This window comes from Ptiloglossa arizonensis, chromosome 1 (assembly GCF_051014685.1).
Source record: "Ptiloglossa arizonensis isolate GNS036 chromosome 1, iyPtiAriz1_principal, whole genome shotgun sequence".
In the NCBI taxonomy this organism is placed as follows: domain Eukaryota; kingdom Metazoa; phylum Arthropoda; class Insecta; order Hymenoptera; family Colletidae; genus Ptiloglossa; species Ptiloglossa arizonensis.
The window spans coordinates 19,128,428-19,143,140 of NC_135048.1; the positions used below are offsets into that span (position 1 = coordinate 19,128,428).

At 40.4% G+C, this 14,713-nt stretch overlaps 1 protein-coding gene across 4 annotated transcripts in view; it reads left to right on the forward strand.

The window, feature by feature from the left end:
• The window catches only part of Ssh (Protein phosphatase Slingshot), a 149,939-nt gene that overhangs the window by 108,021 nt on the left and 27,205 nt on the right, over positions 1-14,713 (forward strand). The gene's annotated exons all lie outside the window — the stretch shown is intronic.

Below are 14,713 nucleotides of genomic sequence, written 5' to 3' on the forward strand. Positions count from 1 at the left end.
TAGGCGAAGGATCTTAATTAATGCGCATAACCCAATTAATCGCGCCTCGCCTCGCATCGACGTTACGGAGACCGAACAATCACCGAAATCACGGGGGATATTGCGAACCGGTCCACGATTCACGGTTTCTTGTACATTTTTTTTTTTTACATATACACACGTTTTTCTTCTTTTTTTTTTATACACACGTATACTTCGTCGTTCCTTCGTCGAACGACGAATCGACGCGCGCCTCATCGACGACGAATAAATAATTATCGCGCCCCACTACGATATTTACATAGGTAATTAATGATCATTGACGAGGAGGCCTGTCGAGCTCGAAGGCAGGTGGCTGCGCTCGGATATGTATATTTTACGTTCTCCGAGTTACTTTCACTGGCTGTCGCTGAACGTCGATTCGTAATGCTCTCTGTGTGTTAGGTAACCCGATGAGTAATGAAGCAACAGCACGGAAAGAAAGTGGTAATTTGACAGGAAATTTCGTATGCTTCGTAAATCACACGTTGGATTCTGCACGGGGAAACGGATCTAAAGCGAAACGTGCACCAGTTCCTTGCAAAATGCGAACGAACGCGGTCCGTGGGCCGGACCGAAGTTTAGGGTTCAATTAGGTCATTGTCTTCGACGATACTTCATCGATGGAAATATTTCGTCGTTCGAACTGTACTCTGAACTTTCGTTAGAACCGAATTCTTTGAGAAGAATTGTTTTCTCACTCGTTGGTGTTACATCGACCGAAACGTATAGATACAATAGTATATTTTTCTACAAGTATGTAACAAAAGTGCGGTCCATGTTGCACGAGAGTATTACCAATGGATTACCGATGTTCTTCCGAGTAAAACGAGTCCAAACACGACCCTATTCGGACTACTTCGAATTTTACGTTATCGAACGAGTTTTCGAAAATTCTTCGTTTTTCGAAAATTCGTACGGTGAAAAATACTCGGAAACGGTTAGTGTTTGGATTCATTTTCATCGGGAGAACCTCGCCAAGTCATTGAGAATACTCCCGAAAAGATACGATGAAAATAAAAAATTTAATTTTACATCGAGGTGTACAGAGTAAATTGGCTAGAATGCACGGGTATTGGGTAACGTGCTTCCTTTGGCTAGATCTACGGGCGGAAGTGTTATAACGGGGATCCGGGATGGGGATGCTGTCCAGTGAAGGTATCGAGAGGTTCTGTATTCGACACGATGAGAGGAAACGGTGTTTCCGTAGTTGTCGACGAAGTTTGACGGAATTCCTGTTCCACGATGGTCGACACCTCATTGATTTTCGATGTTGAAACGCGATCCCCGTTGAATTGCATCCTGAGAGCGCTGACTCGTATAATTTGCGCGTTAAACGATGGATCTGTGTTTTCCACTCGGCGCGACGTGTCCCCTTTGGCGTGGAAAATCGATTATTGACCTTTAAACGACCGCGTCGATTTTTTTTTTTTCAACGTGAATTACGAACGTCTACAACGAACGTGAAAAGTCACGCATCGAGAATCCTTTCGCCAAATATACGCGTTAACGTATTCGTCTATCGGCGCTATTTACTGGAAAAAGTAATTTAAATATTTTGAAAAGAAAAAAAAAAAATTAAAAAAGGAAAAAAAAACGAATTTTCATACAAGCTTCGTAAACGAGTAATTCAAGATACACGTATCTACGTAACTTATCTTTTACAAATATTAAACGTCTCTTCTGAGAAATAAGTTGAGCGAGTCGTCGTTTCCAAGTATGATAAATTATTTGCTCCGGGGACTAGTTCAGTTTCAAAACCTGGTACGCCGAGTGAGTCTTCGACGAACCGAGTATTCGTATCGAAGAATTCTGTAGAGCTCGATACTACCTTTTACTCGATGTTTCGAAAATGATTCGATATTTTTTTTTTCTACACGCGATTGATTTTGAAACAAGAGTATCGCTGTAGATGAAACTTTGCAATCAATTCGACAATGGTTGAGTACTCGTACGAATTTGGACGATGAGTTCGATCTTGGTTAATTGCTCGGCAGTCGCGAAAAAAATGATACGACGGTTCGCCTACGCTGCCGTATTTATAGTGCGCGAAACGCAGTGGGGGTAAACGTTGCCGTGGAAGGGGGACGTTGGTCTTGGGTCTGTTGCATGAGTCGACATCTATGCGTAAGTGCACGAGTCCCTCTATGCATCGGAGTCTTCGTTGAGAATCTACTTTGGAGCGTTGCAATGTTGCTAACGTTAAAAAAAACTTACGCCAAATCGAAAGGACACGTTAGAAGGGGACACTGGTAATTCGCGATACGCTTGTATAGTTTGTCCAATGACATTGGGGGAAACCGTCACGTGACTTGGATGCGATCTTATTGGCTACGCCAGCAGGTCACTCTGATCGGGAGAGTATTGTAACGGGTTGTTCGATAAATTTCGTCGTTCGATAAAACTCTTGAACAGTATTGTTCAATAAGTTTTATCGAACGACATTGTACTACATTGAACATTAAACAGTACTGTTCGATAAGTTTTAACAAACGACAAAACCTAGTACTATACTGAGCAATTTATAACTTATCGAGTAATCTAGTACTATACTGTTCAAAGTATAGAACGACAAAATTTATTGAGCAACCTAGTACTATACTGTTCGATAAGTTTTGTGGTTCGAACAACCTAGTAAATAGGTTAGGAATTACGAAATACGAAAGGATTCGACGAACGATTAAAAAATCGATGAGAAAGCATTCGTTGAAATATTGTTGTAAATGATAGAGTTAAAAAGAAAAAAGTCTAGCATTGTATATACAAATAGAAACTCGTATAAATTCTATCGTATCCGTATCTAACAGTGTCATAACCGCGCATCGTTTCAGTTTTGTCGCAGTCACGTGGTTTTGTTTACCCCGCATATCTCGTTTCGCTGGACGAAGTATAGTTGTCACGTGGCTGAAACACTAGATGCAGTTACTCCCACCGTATGACGTAGTGTGCACAATCGTTCTGCTGCCAGTTGCACGATAGAGCGGTTCGAACGTACAGAAACATTAACCTAGATACGATAACCTATGTACGAGTCTCGTAAATTGCTACGAAATAACAATAATCCGTCGGAAGCCTCGCAACGATCGAAATTAAAATGGATCATCGATCCATCGAATAAAGTATCTTTCGTCGACTGAATATCATTGTATTTTGAGAACGAACGGTACGAAGTGATTTTATCGATAAAATTTCGAAAGTAAAGCTTCGATAAATCGGATTTAATTTTCAACGTGTAGCGACACGTATTTCAAGAGTATCTCAATTTCTTTGCGCGTATAAAAGTTTAATACGAATCAAAAGTAATCGGAGACTCGAACGCGACGAAACTCCGTGTTACGATTTCAATTTTTTATTCAAGTTTTTGGTTAATTTTAACCAAACGTACAGCTTTCGTTCGTACGATATCGTATGCAACAGAATTCTAGTTTTCCGATATCGACTCAAAATAAGAAGAGTCAAAACGTGGAAAGATAAAGAAAGAAATACAATTTGTCCCGAAAAGTCGAACGAACGTTTTCTTAACCTATACGTATCCCAAGCTTGGAGCCGTTCTATCGTGCGATAGGTGGTGCAACGATTCTGCGCCGTACGTCATACGGTTATAGTAACTCCATCTAGCGTTTCAGCCGCACGACAACTAGTGGTACACCTCCAAGGAAGGAGTAACGCGAACCAAGCCACAAGCCCCTCAAAAGGGATCGAGTTAACGCCGTTGGGTGTACATTCGACGTAAAATAGCTCGTGCACACGATCATAGATGCAACGAGGTACGCTAGACGTATTTTGACTTCCGATCGGTACAACGTGATCAACGATGAATATTTCATCGATCGTAAATCGAAACGCAGTCTACCGTCTTCCGTTGCACCTACGACGGTGTGAATATTTTTTTTTCTTCCACGTCTAGTGCACATGCGAAGGCTTAACTCGTTTTCGCACTGTCCTGCTCTTACCTCGATCGATCGTAAAGTCTACGAGAATCGTTCCCAGCTTGAAACCAAAGAGGATCACTGGATGTGATTATTGGAACACAGTGCCCAAATCTAGACGTTCGTTATCGATCTCGAATCGTGAATATCTTTCCAGATATCGTTAGTGTATTTGTAGGTGATTGGGTGGGTAGATCGCACGGGTCGGTTGATGGGCAAATTAACGTCTTCTTGGTTTATAGAAAACGGAAATCGTTAATCCCGATTAAGTAAAATCGTCAGGTTCGGCCGGTGGAAAGTAATCGTCTCGTGTAACGGATATTCCGTGCCCTCCTTACGAACAATCTCGCAAATTACAAACTGATAATTTCTATATTACGGATACGTACAGGTACATCCGTTTCCTGGACGAATTTCCCGATGATATTCGTCTCGGTGACTGTCCCTCCTGGAAAGTAATCGAATCGAATCGAATAAAAGCTCGCGACGATTTGAATTGTACTCGAGTCTGAAATTCCTCGACGATTATCCGTTTGAACCGTGTACACCGATATAAATAATATCGATGGAATCGAGCGGTCGGTTCTTCCCGTATGACCGAATTCGCTTCGCGGTGTGTCGCAAACGTTGGGAATATAAATCGGCGTGAAACGTTGTACATTTCCTGAAATGTTACTCACCGTACGGTGTTTAGTTAGCCTATTTTAGAATGGCCGAGCGTAGTCCGGTTTTTGTTCTCGCTGGCATAAAAGATATCGAGTTTGCCGGTTTTCAGGTCGCCGGCAACAGGTTTGGGCGTGGTGAGCGTCCAGCGTTAAGTATTCTTCTTTCACGAGCGGGCAAAACGGTCCACCTCCGATTCTAATTAACTCTGAAACGTTCGGTACGATTATGGAGCACAATTTCCTCATCTTCGTCTATTGGACTTATTAACGCGGAGCTAAACACGGTTGAATGGGAGCAGGAAGAGCTCTCGGATTAACGGAGAATCAATGAACCTTCACGGGCCGAACCGGTTTCCAACCGGATGACGAAGACGTTGACGCAAAGTGACATCTCGATCGGTGATAAGACCACCGATATTCGATGCCGAACGTACACGATGCCCGGCGAGTGATTCTCGAGGCGAATTTCCCTGCTGTTTTTTTCTCGTTCACCGACCGAGACACGCGCGCGAAACCTCGCCAATTATCAGTTCGATGACCATTGCAATGCCCCGGCCCGTGTTTCGTCAGACCGCTTTACATCATTAGGTCATTCCCTCTGCGTTCAGCTGCGCGATCTCGTCTCTCGTTTTCACTTTTTGTTAGAGAAATCGCGCCAGTGTCCCGTCCACTACAGTGCCGCGCACCGAATACTTTCGCGACGTGTACAAAAAATGTGCCGCTTTCCCATTAAGAGAAAAGCTGGAAATAAATATCCTCCGATCGCTTCCTAGTTAGCGATATCGTAGCGGTATCACGGAACGGAGTACATCCGGAGTACAGCGCGTTGTTTATCGTTTCATTTTTCGGGACACGTTCCTTTCGGAAGCAATCTTCTCGGACGATAGAGTTTCCCGACGGGGGAGATACCAAAGGAATTTTTTCATCTGTTATTTATGGACGATTATCCGTTACGTTTCTTTCGATCGATTTCGATTCGTTGGGTTTCTCACCGGTGAATACGAAGAAATTGTTCGAAAGTACAATTGTCGAGAAGGAAAAAGTAAACGCGACGAAGAACGACCGAGCGTGCATCGAACGCGTTCCTCCGTTAATAGTAACGTTTTCTTTTCGACAATAAAACATTATTGTTTCGTAATGCGTTATAGCGGAAACGGAGAAAGTCGATACGGTTTTCCTTTACGGTGAATGTCGCCGAAGTCCGAGATAAGCGATACGTTCGTACGTTCTAAGATTTCCTCATCGTACCAAATTTGCTGCTACGAACAGTGCGCGGTATTGTTCGCGTAAAATCATTGTAAAACACCGGTCGCTGAACTTTTATCCCTTAAAGGGAGTATACAAGCTAGAATTCTATCGAAATTTTCTAATTTTCATTTTTACGGTATTGCAAAAATGGTTACTCACAAGACTGTATTTTTATTGGATTTTTACCATTTTCACATTCGAGAATAACGATTCGTACAAGTGGATCGAGTAAGATTGGGTATCTTTCCAAAAAATTCTACAAATTCTATCGAAATTTGTAACTTTCGTTTTTATTATATTGCAATAATAGTCACTACAAGACTGTACTTGTATTGGACTTTTACTATTTTCACGGTTGATAATCGCGCAAGTAGATCGAGTAAGATATTTATCTTCGGAGATAAAAAATCAAATGTCGATTCCCGAGAATAAGCGACTTATCGAAAATGTCGTTCAATAAAGCCGAGTACATTTTCGATATCGAAGTTAATAACGGAAAATGAAACGATAAATTATCGACGGTCAAGTTTCGATGATTGTTTACATTTTGAACACTCTTATTAACAGTATGTGCGCGAGTAAAAAAATTCCTTTGTAATCGAATACTTTCATCCGCAATTGATCTTTAACGACCTTGAATACTGGTCGACCATAAGTCATTGTACGCATCTTGAACCGCTCTATTGGAAGATATGCAAAAAGACGTATTATTTCATTTAGAAAAACGAATACGACCTTCGTGTATCCTTCGCATCTCGATCTACGAAAAAATTACAGACACTAGATTACGTTCCCCTTGAAACCGAGAAATATTTATCCCAAGTATTTTTATTTATCGTTAAAAGTGAACTAGTTATTCCAGTGGCCTGTTCCGAGCGCTCTAACCTCTATAGTTGTTCTTACCTAAAATAACGGAAAAATGTGTCCTGTAAAATTTAAAATGTAACAATACATTCGCGAGAATTCATTTTTCGTATTGGAAACTTTAACGATAACGTATATTTGTATTTTATGTGCGAGTGTCGAGCGATTAGACGTGTAATCGATTTTTTTCTTTTTTTTTGCGTAAACACTGACGAGAAAGTAGACTCAAAAATCGCTCGATTACGAATTTCTGACGAGACGTTAATTTATAACCAATGAAATAATCCCCTCCGTAATTTCGAGAAAATTTAGTACGCTGTACGAGTTGCACAAAGCCGTTCAACCTTACGAGGAATTCGTGAAATGACACCCTAGCTCTCATTACCATAAGATCCCCTAACCCTGGATCGGATCTAACGCGAACTCAATTGAAGTTTCAGCAAAACGTAATCTAAATTCGCACGAGCCAGTCCTACTTCGAGACACGGTTTAAATTATTCGGTATGTTCGAATTACAACCAACGGTCAATTTAAATTACACAATCGTCCCACACTAATTCTGGTCTTACGAGCAATTTTATTAAAGCTCGGTCTGCATCCGAGCTGAACCGTATTTTCGAATCATTTTGTGAAGAACACAATTATAGAATCTATGAAGTTACAATTACGAGCATAAAAATATATTTCCGTATACATCTATTTTTCTCTCTCGCGCAAACACGAGATACACAATATATACCGATGTATCAAAATTATTGTGTACAAAATATACACAATAATCGATGCTTAGATATCGACGAGAAAAACCAAATTTTCCCTTAAAAATTACAATTACACTATGGAGTATCGATCGCAATTTAAATTATTATCCAAAGATGCATTGACAATACCAGTAGAGCGCGGACATTTGTAATGCGAAAACTCGGATCGATCGGTGACTCGAGAAGTAAAAAACATAGTTTTTTTCAACACAGTTTAGGTATCAATTGCCACTCTCGAGGTCGCCGCGGGATTTCTCTGTTTCTAAATGTTCTACTTGAAGCGGAACTAAATCGTGCAACTCGTCCCTTGAAATTCCGACCGTTAATATCCAATCTCGTGGAGTTTTTGTTGTTGTTGTCCCGTAATGAGTGTGATTTCCGAAGGAATCGTTTTTATCGAGCCTTGACCAGTGGGCGTGAACTGGCAACGGCTTTCCAAACTGGTTCCGCCTATTAAGCCGACAGACGTCGATGGATAACAACAGGTTGCGTCCCGTCGCATTATCAGAATAATACAGAGCCGAGCCGGTGATAATGGCAGCTGGTGAAAACCACGCCGGACCCCAGTCGATTCACGCCCATCGTGGGCCTATTCAATGCTCGCGATCTTTTTCTTTGCCCGTGTACGATCCATCCAAGTACCATCCTGTCACGGCCATTTTTTCACCGTGTCCGAGAAGTTTATGGCGAAACATTTAGCGCAAACTTCCCGTTAGACGTAATCGATCACCTCTGTGTCTTTGGTAGCGACAGTTTGCGCGAATCTTCTATTTTAATCGTTAAAAGTACTCTATATTTTTCTTCTTAAGAAGGTTTATGTATTTTCTAGTCGTCTTTCAACATTTTGACCTTCCTTTCCTTTTTACGGTCCCTTTTCTTTCGCCACGTACGATCCATCGAAGTACCATTCTGTCACGGCCATTTTTTCACCGTGTCCGAGAAGTTTATGGCGAAACATTTAGCGCAAACTTCCCGTTAGACGTAATCGATCATCTCTGTGTCTTTGGTAGCGACAGTTTGCGCGAATCTTCTATTTTAATCGTTAGAAATTGTCTATACTCAAATTGTGCTCACGTATCGATCAACGAGGGAAGATTCTTTTCAAGAAGGATAGATATTCTAAATTTTCTCGTCGTCTTTCAACATTTTGACCTTCCTTTCCTTTCTACGGTCCCTTTTCTTTCGCCGCGTACGATCCATCGAAGTACCATTCTGTCACGGCCATTTTTTCACCGTGTCCGAGAAGTTTATGGCGAAACATTTAGCGCAAACTTCCCGTTAGACGTAATCGATCATCTCTGTGTCTTTGGTAGCGACAGTTTGCGCGAATCTTCTATTTTAATCGTTAGAAATTGTCTATACTCAAATTGTGCTCACGTATCGATCAACGAGGGAAGATTCTTTTCAAGAAGGATAGATATTCTAAATTTTCTCGTCGTCTTTCAACATTTTGACCTTCCTTTCCTTTCTACGGTCCCTTTTCTTTCGCCGCGTACGATCCATCGAAGTACCATTCTGTCACGGCCATTTTTTCACCGTGTCCGAGAAGTTTATGGCGAAACATTTAGCGCAAACTTCCCGTTAGACGTAATCGATCATCTCTGTGTCTTTGGTAGCGACAGTTTGCGCGAATCTTCTATTTTAATCGTTAGAAATTGTGTATACTCAAATTGTGCTCGAGTATCGATCAACGAGGGAAGATTCTTTTCAAGAAGAATAGATATTCTAAATTTTCTCGTCGTCTTTCAACATTTCGACCTTCCTTTCCTTTTTACGGACCCCGTCTGGAAATTGAAAAGGTTACGCAACGACCAGAATTTTTATTTTATTTAACGTCTTCATTGCACATATTTGTAGAGGTGTATATATAAGATAAGCGAGTAAAATACACCGACAATTGTGCAAACAGGGCGAGGTACAACCTAAGCGTTGTTACCAAAATATTGTAACTAACTTCAATATTTGTATAACCGAGCTAAACGTTTTCGTAAATTTACGAGTAAACGTATTTTTATATACAGAGATTATTTTTCGTCCGATCGATCGATTAGGTGCGTTTCGCTGTGCGTTCGTCGGTTCGATAACAAATTCGAAAACACGATCGATCGCGCGAGAAACAATGTCCCGATACAAAATTAGATTTACTTATAAATATAAGAAAACGCGTAAGAATGAAATTTCCTGAACGAGAGCTGGAAGGGAAAATAATTCTGGAAATTCGAACGTACAACTGCGCGTTTCTTCGATTTCGTTATCGATTCTTGAAAAATCGATACGTTCAACGAGGAACGTCCTTGACAGTCGATGGATTTTATTTCTATCGAACGATTCGGATTCAACGTAAGCTCGATCCTGATCGAATACCGAGAATAACGATATTCCAATATATTCCATTCTATAATATAGAAACGCTCTCGTACTCGTTGGTACTCTTAGAAATAATCAACGTGTTACGTTACCGAAACGGAAGTATCACGATCGAAAGATACACACTTTATCGACGTATTGTACGACCGTGGCGAGTGGCAGAAACTAGCGAATACAAACTCGGAAGAACGAGTGGTTAAATTCGATCGGATAGCGATCGGTCCCGTCGATACAGTTTCTGTAATAGAAAATTGACGATGAAAAATGTGAAACTCGTTTACTTGGTTTTCCAGGGTGTCCTGGTGAACGACAATCCCAAGTAGCGGCACAGGGGTGTCGGTTAGATCGTTATCGACGGTAGTTAATGCTCCGACCAGACACTGTTGATGTCACTGGCTGTTCTCGCCGTACTCTCGCGCATGCTAAAGTATAATCGTTTCCATTCCTTTCACTGTTGTGACTACAACGTAGAACAGGTTGGAGGATATACGGAATCGTACACGTAGCTCGTTCTGCTTCGGAGAATATAACCGCTGGCAAGATGTGCCGTCATGATCTAGATACATTCGCGGATCGTTATACCGGATGATCGAGAAAAATCATCGACGCGAAGAAACATTCGGAAAAGATTTTACGAGTCGAGTCGTACGTTTCCAAGATATTGAAATTGAAAATCTCGAAATTCCTTCGAGAATCGTTTCGAGAAAGCCCGAATCGCGAACACGTTCGAAAATTTGAATTTCATCGATCATTCTCCGAGTTTACGCGGCGATTTCTTCTCAAGGATTGTACACAGGCTTACGGTGTGACGATAATCCGTACTATCGATACCGGTTTCGGTTGGATTTAATCCGTGTTCGATTCACCGGTTAACTCTCCGACAATAGTTGGTAATTATAGTTCACAATAGCGTAAATTATTCCGTTTGCTCGGCCATCGGTGAATTCGTTGTTCGTGGAAAGGCGAGGAATATTATTTTAATCGAGTGTCCACGGATGAAAGATACCGGATTGACCGGACGTTTGTGCGAAGCTGTGTTACAAAACGTAGGTATGCCGCAGGTACGATAACGAGGGTTGTTTAGAAAGAATGGTGGAATATTTATCGCTGCGAAAGTCGAAGAAATTTTGTACAAGTTCGAACGACAATCGCGGCTCTTCATCGCGAGCTGTATACGTCTGATCGAATATCGATCAACGAGGGAAGATTCTTTTTAAGAAGAATATATATTATGTATTCTCTTGTCGTCTTTCAACATTTCGACCTTCCTTTCCTTTCAGAAGAAAATGAAATCTCTCGTCTGATCCTCGAAGAGGGATAATTTTGAACCGATGGAATCCGTGCTCGATACACGTAGCTGTGTTCAATCTACATTTAAACCAAACTGAACCGTTACAGTACAGTTTTTCAACCGGCCTGACCAGTCTCCGATACAGATGTAAACTAGTCCAAGATCGGGGCACTTTTGAAAAACGTCGATCGATGTGTTACTTCGAACAGCGTGTTATCCTACTTCGAGTTTAAAATGTAGTTTTTTTTTTTTTTTATTTATTTCTAGAAGTAATTTTGAGAATAATATCGTACATTTCGGACAACGAAACGATAAAGTACTCTTAGAAATAATAATAGTAAGTAACGCGTTACCGAAATGGAAGTATTACGATTGAAATATAAAAACACACTTCATCGACGTATTCCACATCCGTCGTGCATACTCGAATCTTCGAACGCGCAATTAATACATCGTCGAAAAGTTGTTAACCTTTGCTCGAACGATCGAAGAAGCGATTGTTCGGAAAAAATGTTTATTTGCATAAAAATTCGCTCGAATAACGTAGATGGGTGTGTAAACCTGTACTTTTCACGCGAACAACGAAACTACCTTTTCCGTACGTGTTTATTTATGATATTTATTCGGTGTTTGTATATACCTTGTATTGTGCGTTATACGATATTTGCTATTGGTAAATACCCTGGAATAAATATTTTTGTCCGTAATCTGCTATATTTGAATAACAAGTTAAAACTCGAGATTCTCCTTTTATATCGATACAATAAAAGGTATTAAAAGGAATTATTTTCGCACTTGTTTCCCCGTTGATATCGAAGATGAATGATAACGCACAATTTCGGGTAAACGTTGCTTCGTACGTTCGTTTATTATTTTCGTTAGAATTCGATACGGTCGTAAACTAGACCCAATTCGTTCTCAGCCTAGATTTCAAGTACATCCGAGCAGTGACCGGGCTCTGTGTACGTTTCTTTCGTTCGATAATCGGTTTAGCCGAACCAGTGTTCGGAGAATAGAGTTCGATGGGAAAGTTTCGCGAGTTGGCTCGCTCGATTTAAGAGCACCGTACGTAAATGTCTAAGCTACGGTACTACGGGGATTACGTTGCCTCCGAATGATCCAGTCAACGACGCTAAGACTGCTTTCCAATCTCAAATAACCTCAACGATAGGCCGGACCTATAACCTCGAAGCACACCTTCACTTTCGATAACCATGGTCGATCGTCTCGTTATCACGAGACGCGAAAGCTCAATGGCCATTCGCTGTTGTAAATGGTGACCAACGACGGCAAAGTGGACACGATCGTTGGCAACTTTCACGGTTGTTCTACGAGACGAGCCCATACGTTTATTTCTGGCGAGATTGTTCTACTTTTGTGGCGCACCCGTAAACTCCCAACACCGAGAGCCATCCTGGCTGCGAAATACGAACAACGAGTCCGCCGACAAAAGTATACGAGAGGGGGGGAATTATCCTTTGCCTGTTTACGATACCACGGTGAATTTTTCTCGCTCCGAATTGCGAGCAACCGTTGTTCTTCAAACGCGTTACGGTGCGATTCGTAGAAATTTTTCAGCGTTTTTTTTTCTCTCCTTTTTTCTTTTTTTGCTCAACCGAATGTAAACGGTTTCAGCGCAGAAATTTTTCAGTAACTTTTTCTTTTTTTTCCTTAATCGAATATAAATGATTTCAGCGCAGAAATTTTTCAATAACTTTTTCTTTTTTTTCCTTAACCGAATATAAATGGTTTCAGGGCAGACATTTTTTAGCGCCTTTTTCTCTTTTTTTTTCTTAACCGAATATAAAAGGTTTCAGCGCAGAAATTTTTCAGTAACTTTTTCTTTTTTTTTCCTTAACCGAATATAAATGGTTTCAGCGCAGAAATTTGTCAGTAACTTTTTCTTTTTTTCCCTTAACCGAATATAAATGGTTTCAGCGCAGAAATTTTTCAGTAACTTTTTCTTTTTTTTCCTTAATCGAATGTAAATGGTTTCGGTGCAGAAATTTTTTAGCGCTTTTTTCTCTTTTTTTTTTTTTAACCGAATATAAAAGGTTTCAGCGCAGAAATTTTTCAGTAACTTTTTCTTTTTTTTCCTTAACCGAATATAAAAGGTTTCAAGACAGAAATTTTTCAATACCGTTTTCTCTTTTTATACTCCTTATATAAAAGTGTACCTTTTTTATATTTCTTGTTTTCAGTACCAGTACCTTTATTTATATTCCTTTGTATTCCTTAACCGAATGCGAAAGGTTTCAGGGCAGAAATTTTTCAGCGTCATTTTTCTTCCTCTTTTTATTTTCCTTAACCGAATATAAACAGTTTCAGCGCGTTGGTCGCTCGTTGGCTGTACTTTCCTCCGTGTACACTTCGCATTCTTGGCACCCTTCTGTATCAATTAGCGGTATTCGTGATTTCTTCTCGAAGAATTGAACCTCCTCGTTGCGGTACACGCGCAACATTTTACATTTTGGTGAAAACGACGAACGAGAAAAAGAATTCGAGTACACGTTGCAACTGCACGTGGATTCGAGCGGATGCAAATACCGTCCAGGGATAATTGATCGATTCGACAAACGAAATTGTTGCGGCAAACGATGAAAGTTCGAAAGGGGATTCAATTAGTCTAGAATTTCTCATTTTTACTGGACATTCGATTCGTTCGTAAACGTTAAACGTTAATTAAGATCGTTGGGTATATTTTCACTTAAATATACTTGCGCCGGTTGGTCTTGTCCGAAACTCGAGGTTAAGCGTTTCTTAAATTTCCAAGTTTAATTCGTACATATCTCGGATCCGGTATATCTCGTTTAACTTGGTCGAAATCTTACGTTCTATTCGATGATCGAGTTTCGAATCGTGGCCTCGTAGATCCAATTTAAATTCGATGCATATTCGAACAGAAGTTCAATTATATCGTTGTTAATCGAGTTCATCGATCGCGTTAATATCCAGGATCTTGATTCTCCGTCGACGATCTGTAAATGCAAATCGTAACACGTGGATATTTTCTAACGCGATAACGTTCACAATTATAAAACAATAATAAAAATGGAAAATCACCCGTTACTGTCTCTCGTTTGGAAGTTAATTTTATTTGCGTTGAAAGAGTCGCTCGATTTCAAGTTTCAAAGACCGATCGCAAAAATTCGTTCCAACTTCCAACAGATGCGAACGTTTACTTTATTAAGTTCTTCTATTTTGAAAGTCATTCCGTTTTTTTTTTTTTTTTTTTTTGTGAAAATGAAACACGATTTTTTTATAGTGTACAAACATTTTATTAAATGTAATATTCTCCATCTTGGAAAACGAAATCATTTTTCGTACGACCCGATGGAAATCGCGATGTTAAAATTCGTACAAGAATCGTCAACTCGGAGATTTTTCTTTCGAATTTTTGCTCGCGCGTCGGACGCGCAACAACAAAGATCGGTTTAAAAACGAAGGTGGAACGTGTTTCTCGTAATTTACCTACTCGTTGCGTTAAATACCAACGATAAGTCCGCATCCCATGCGCGTGTTTCTAAAATGACTCACCGTCGGTTCAAGGATTGCACAAACGAATAGCAA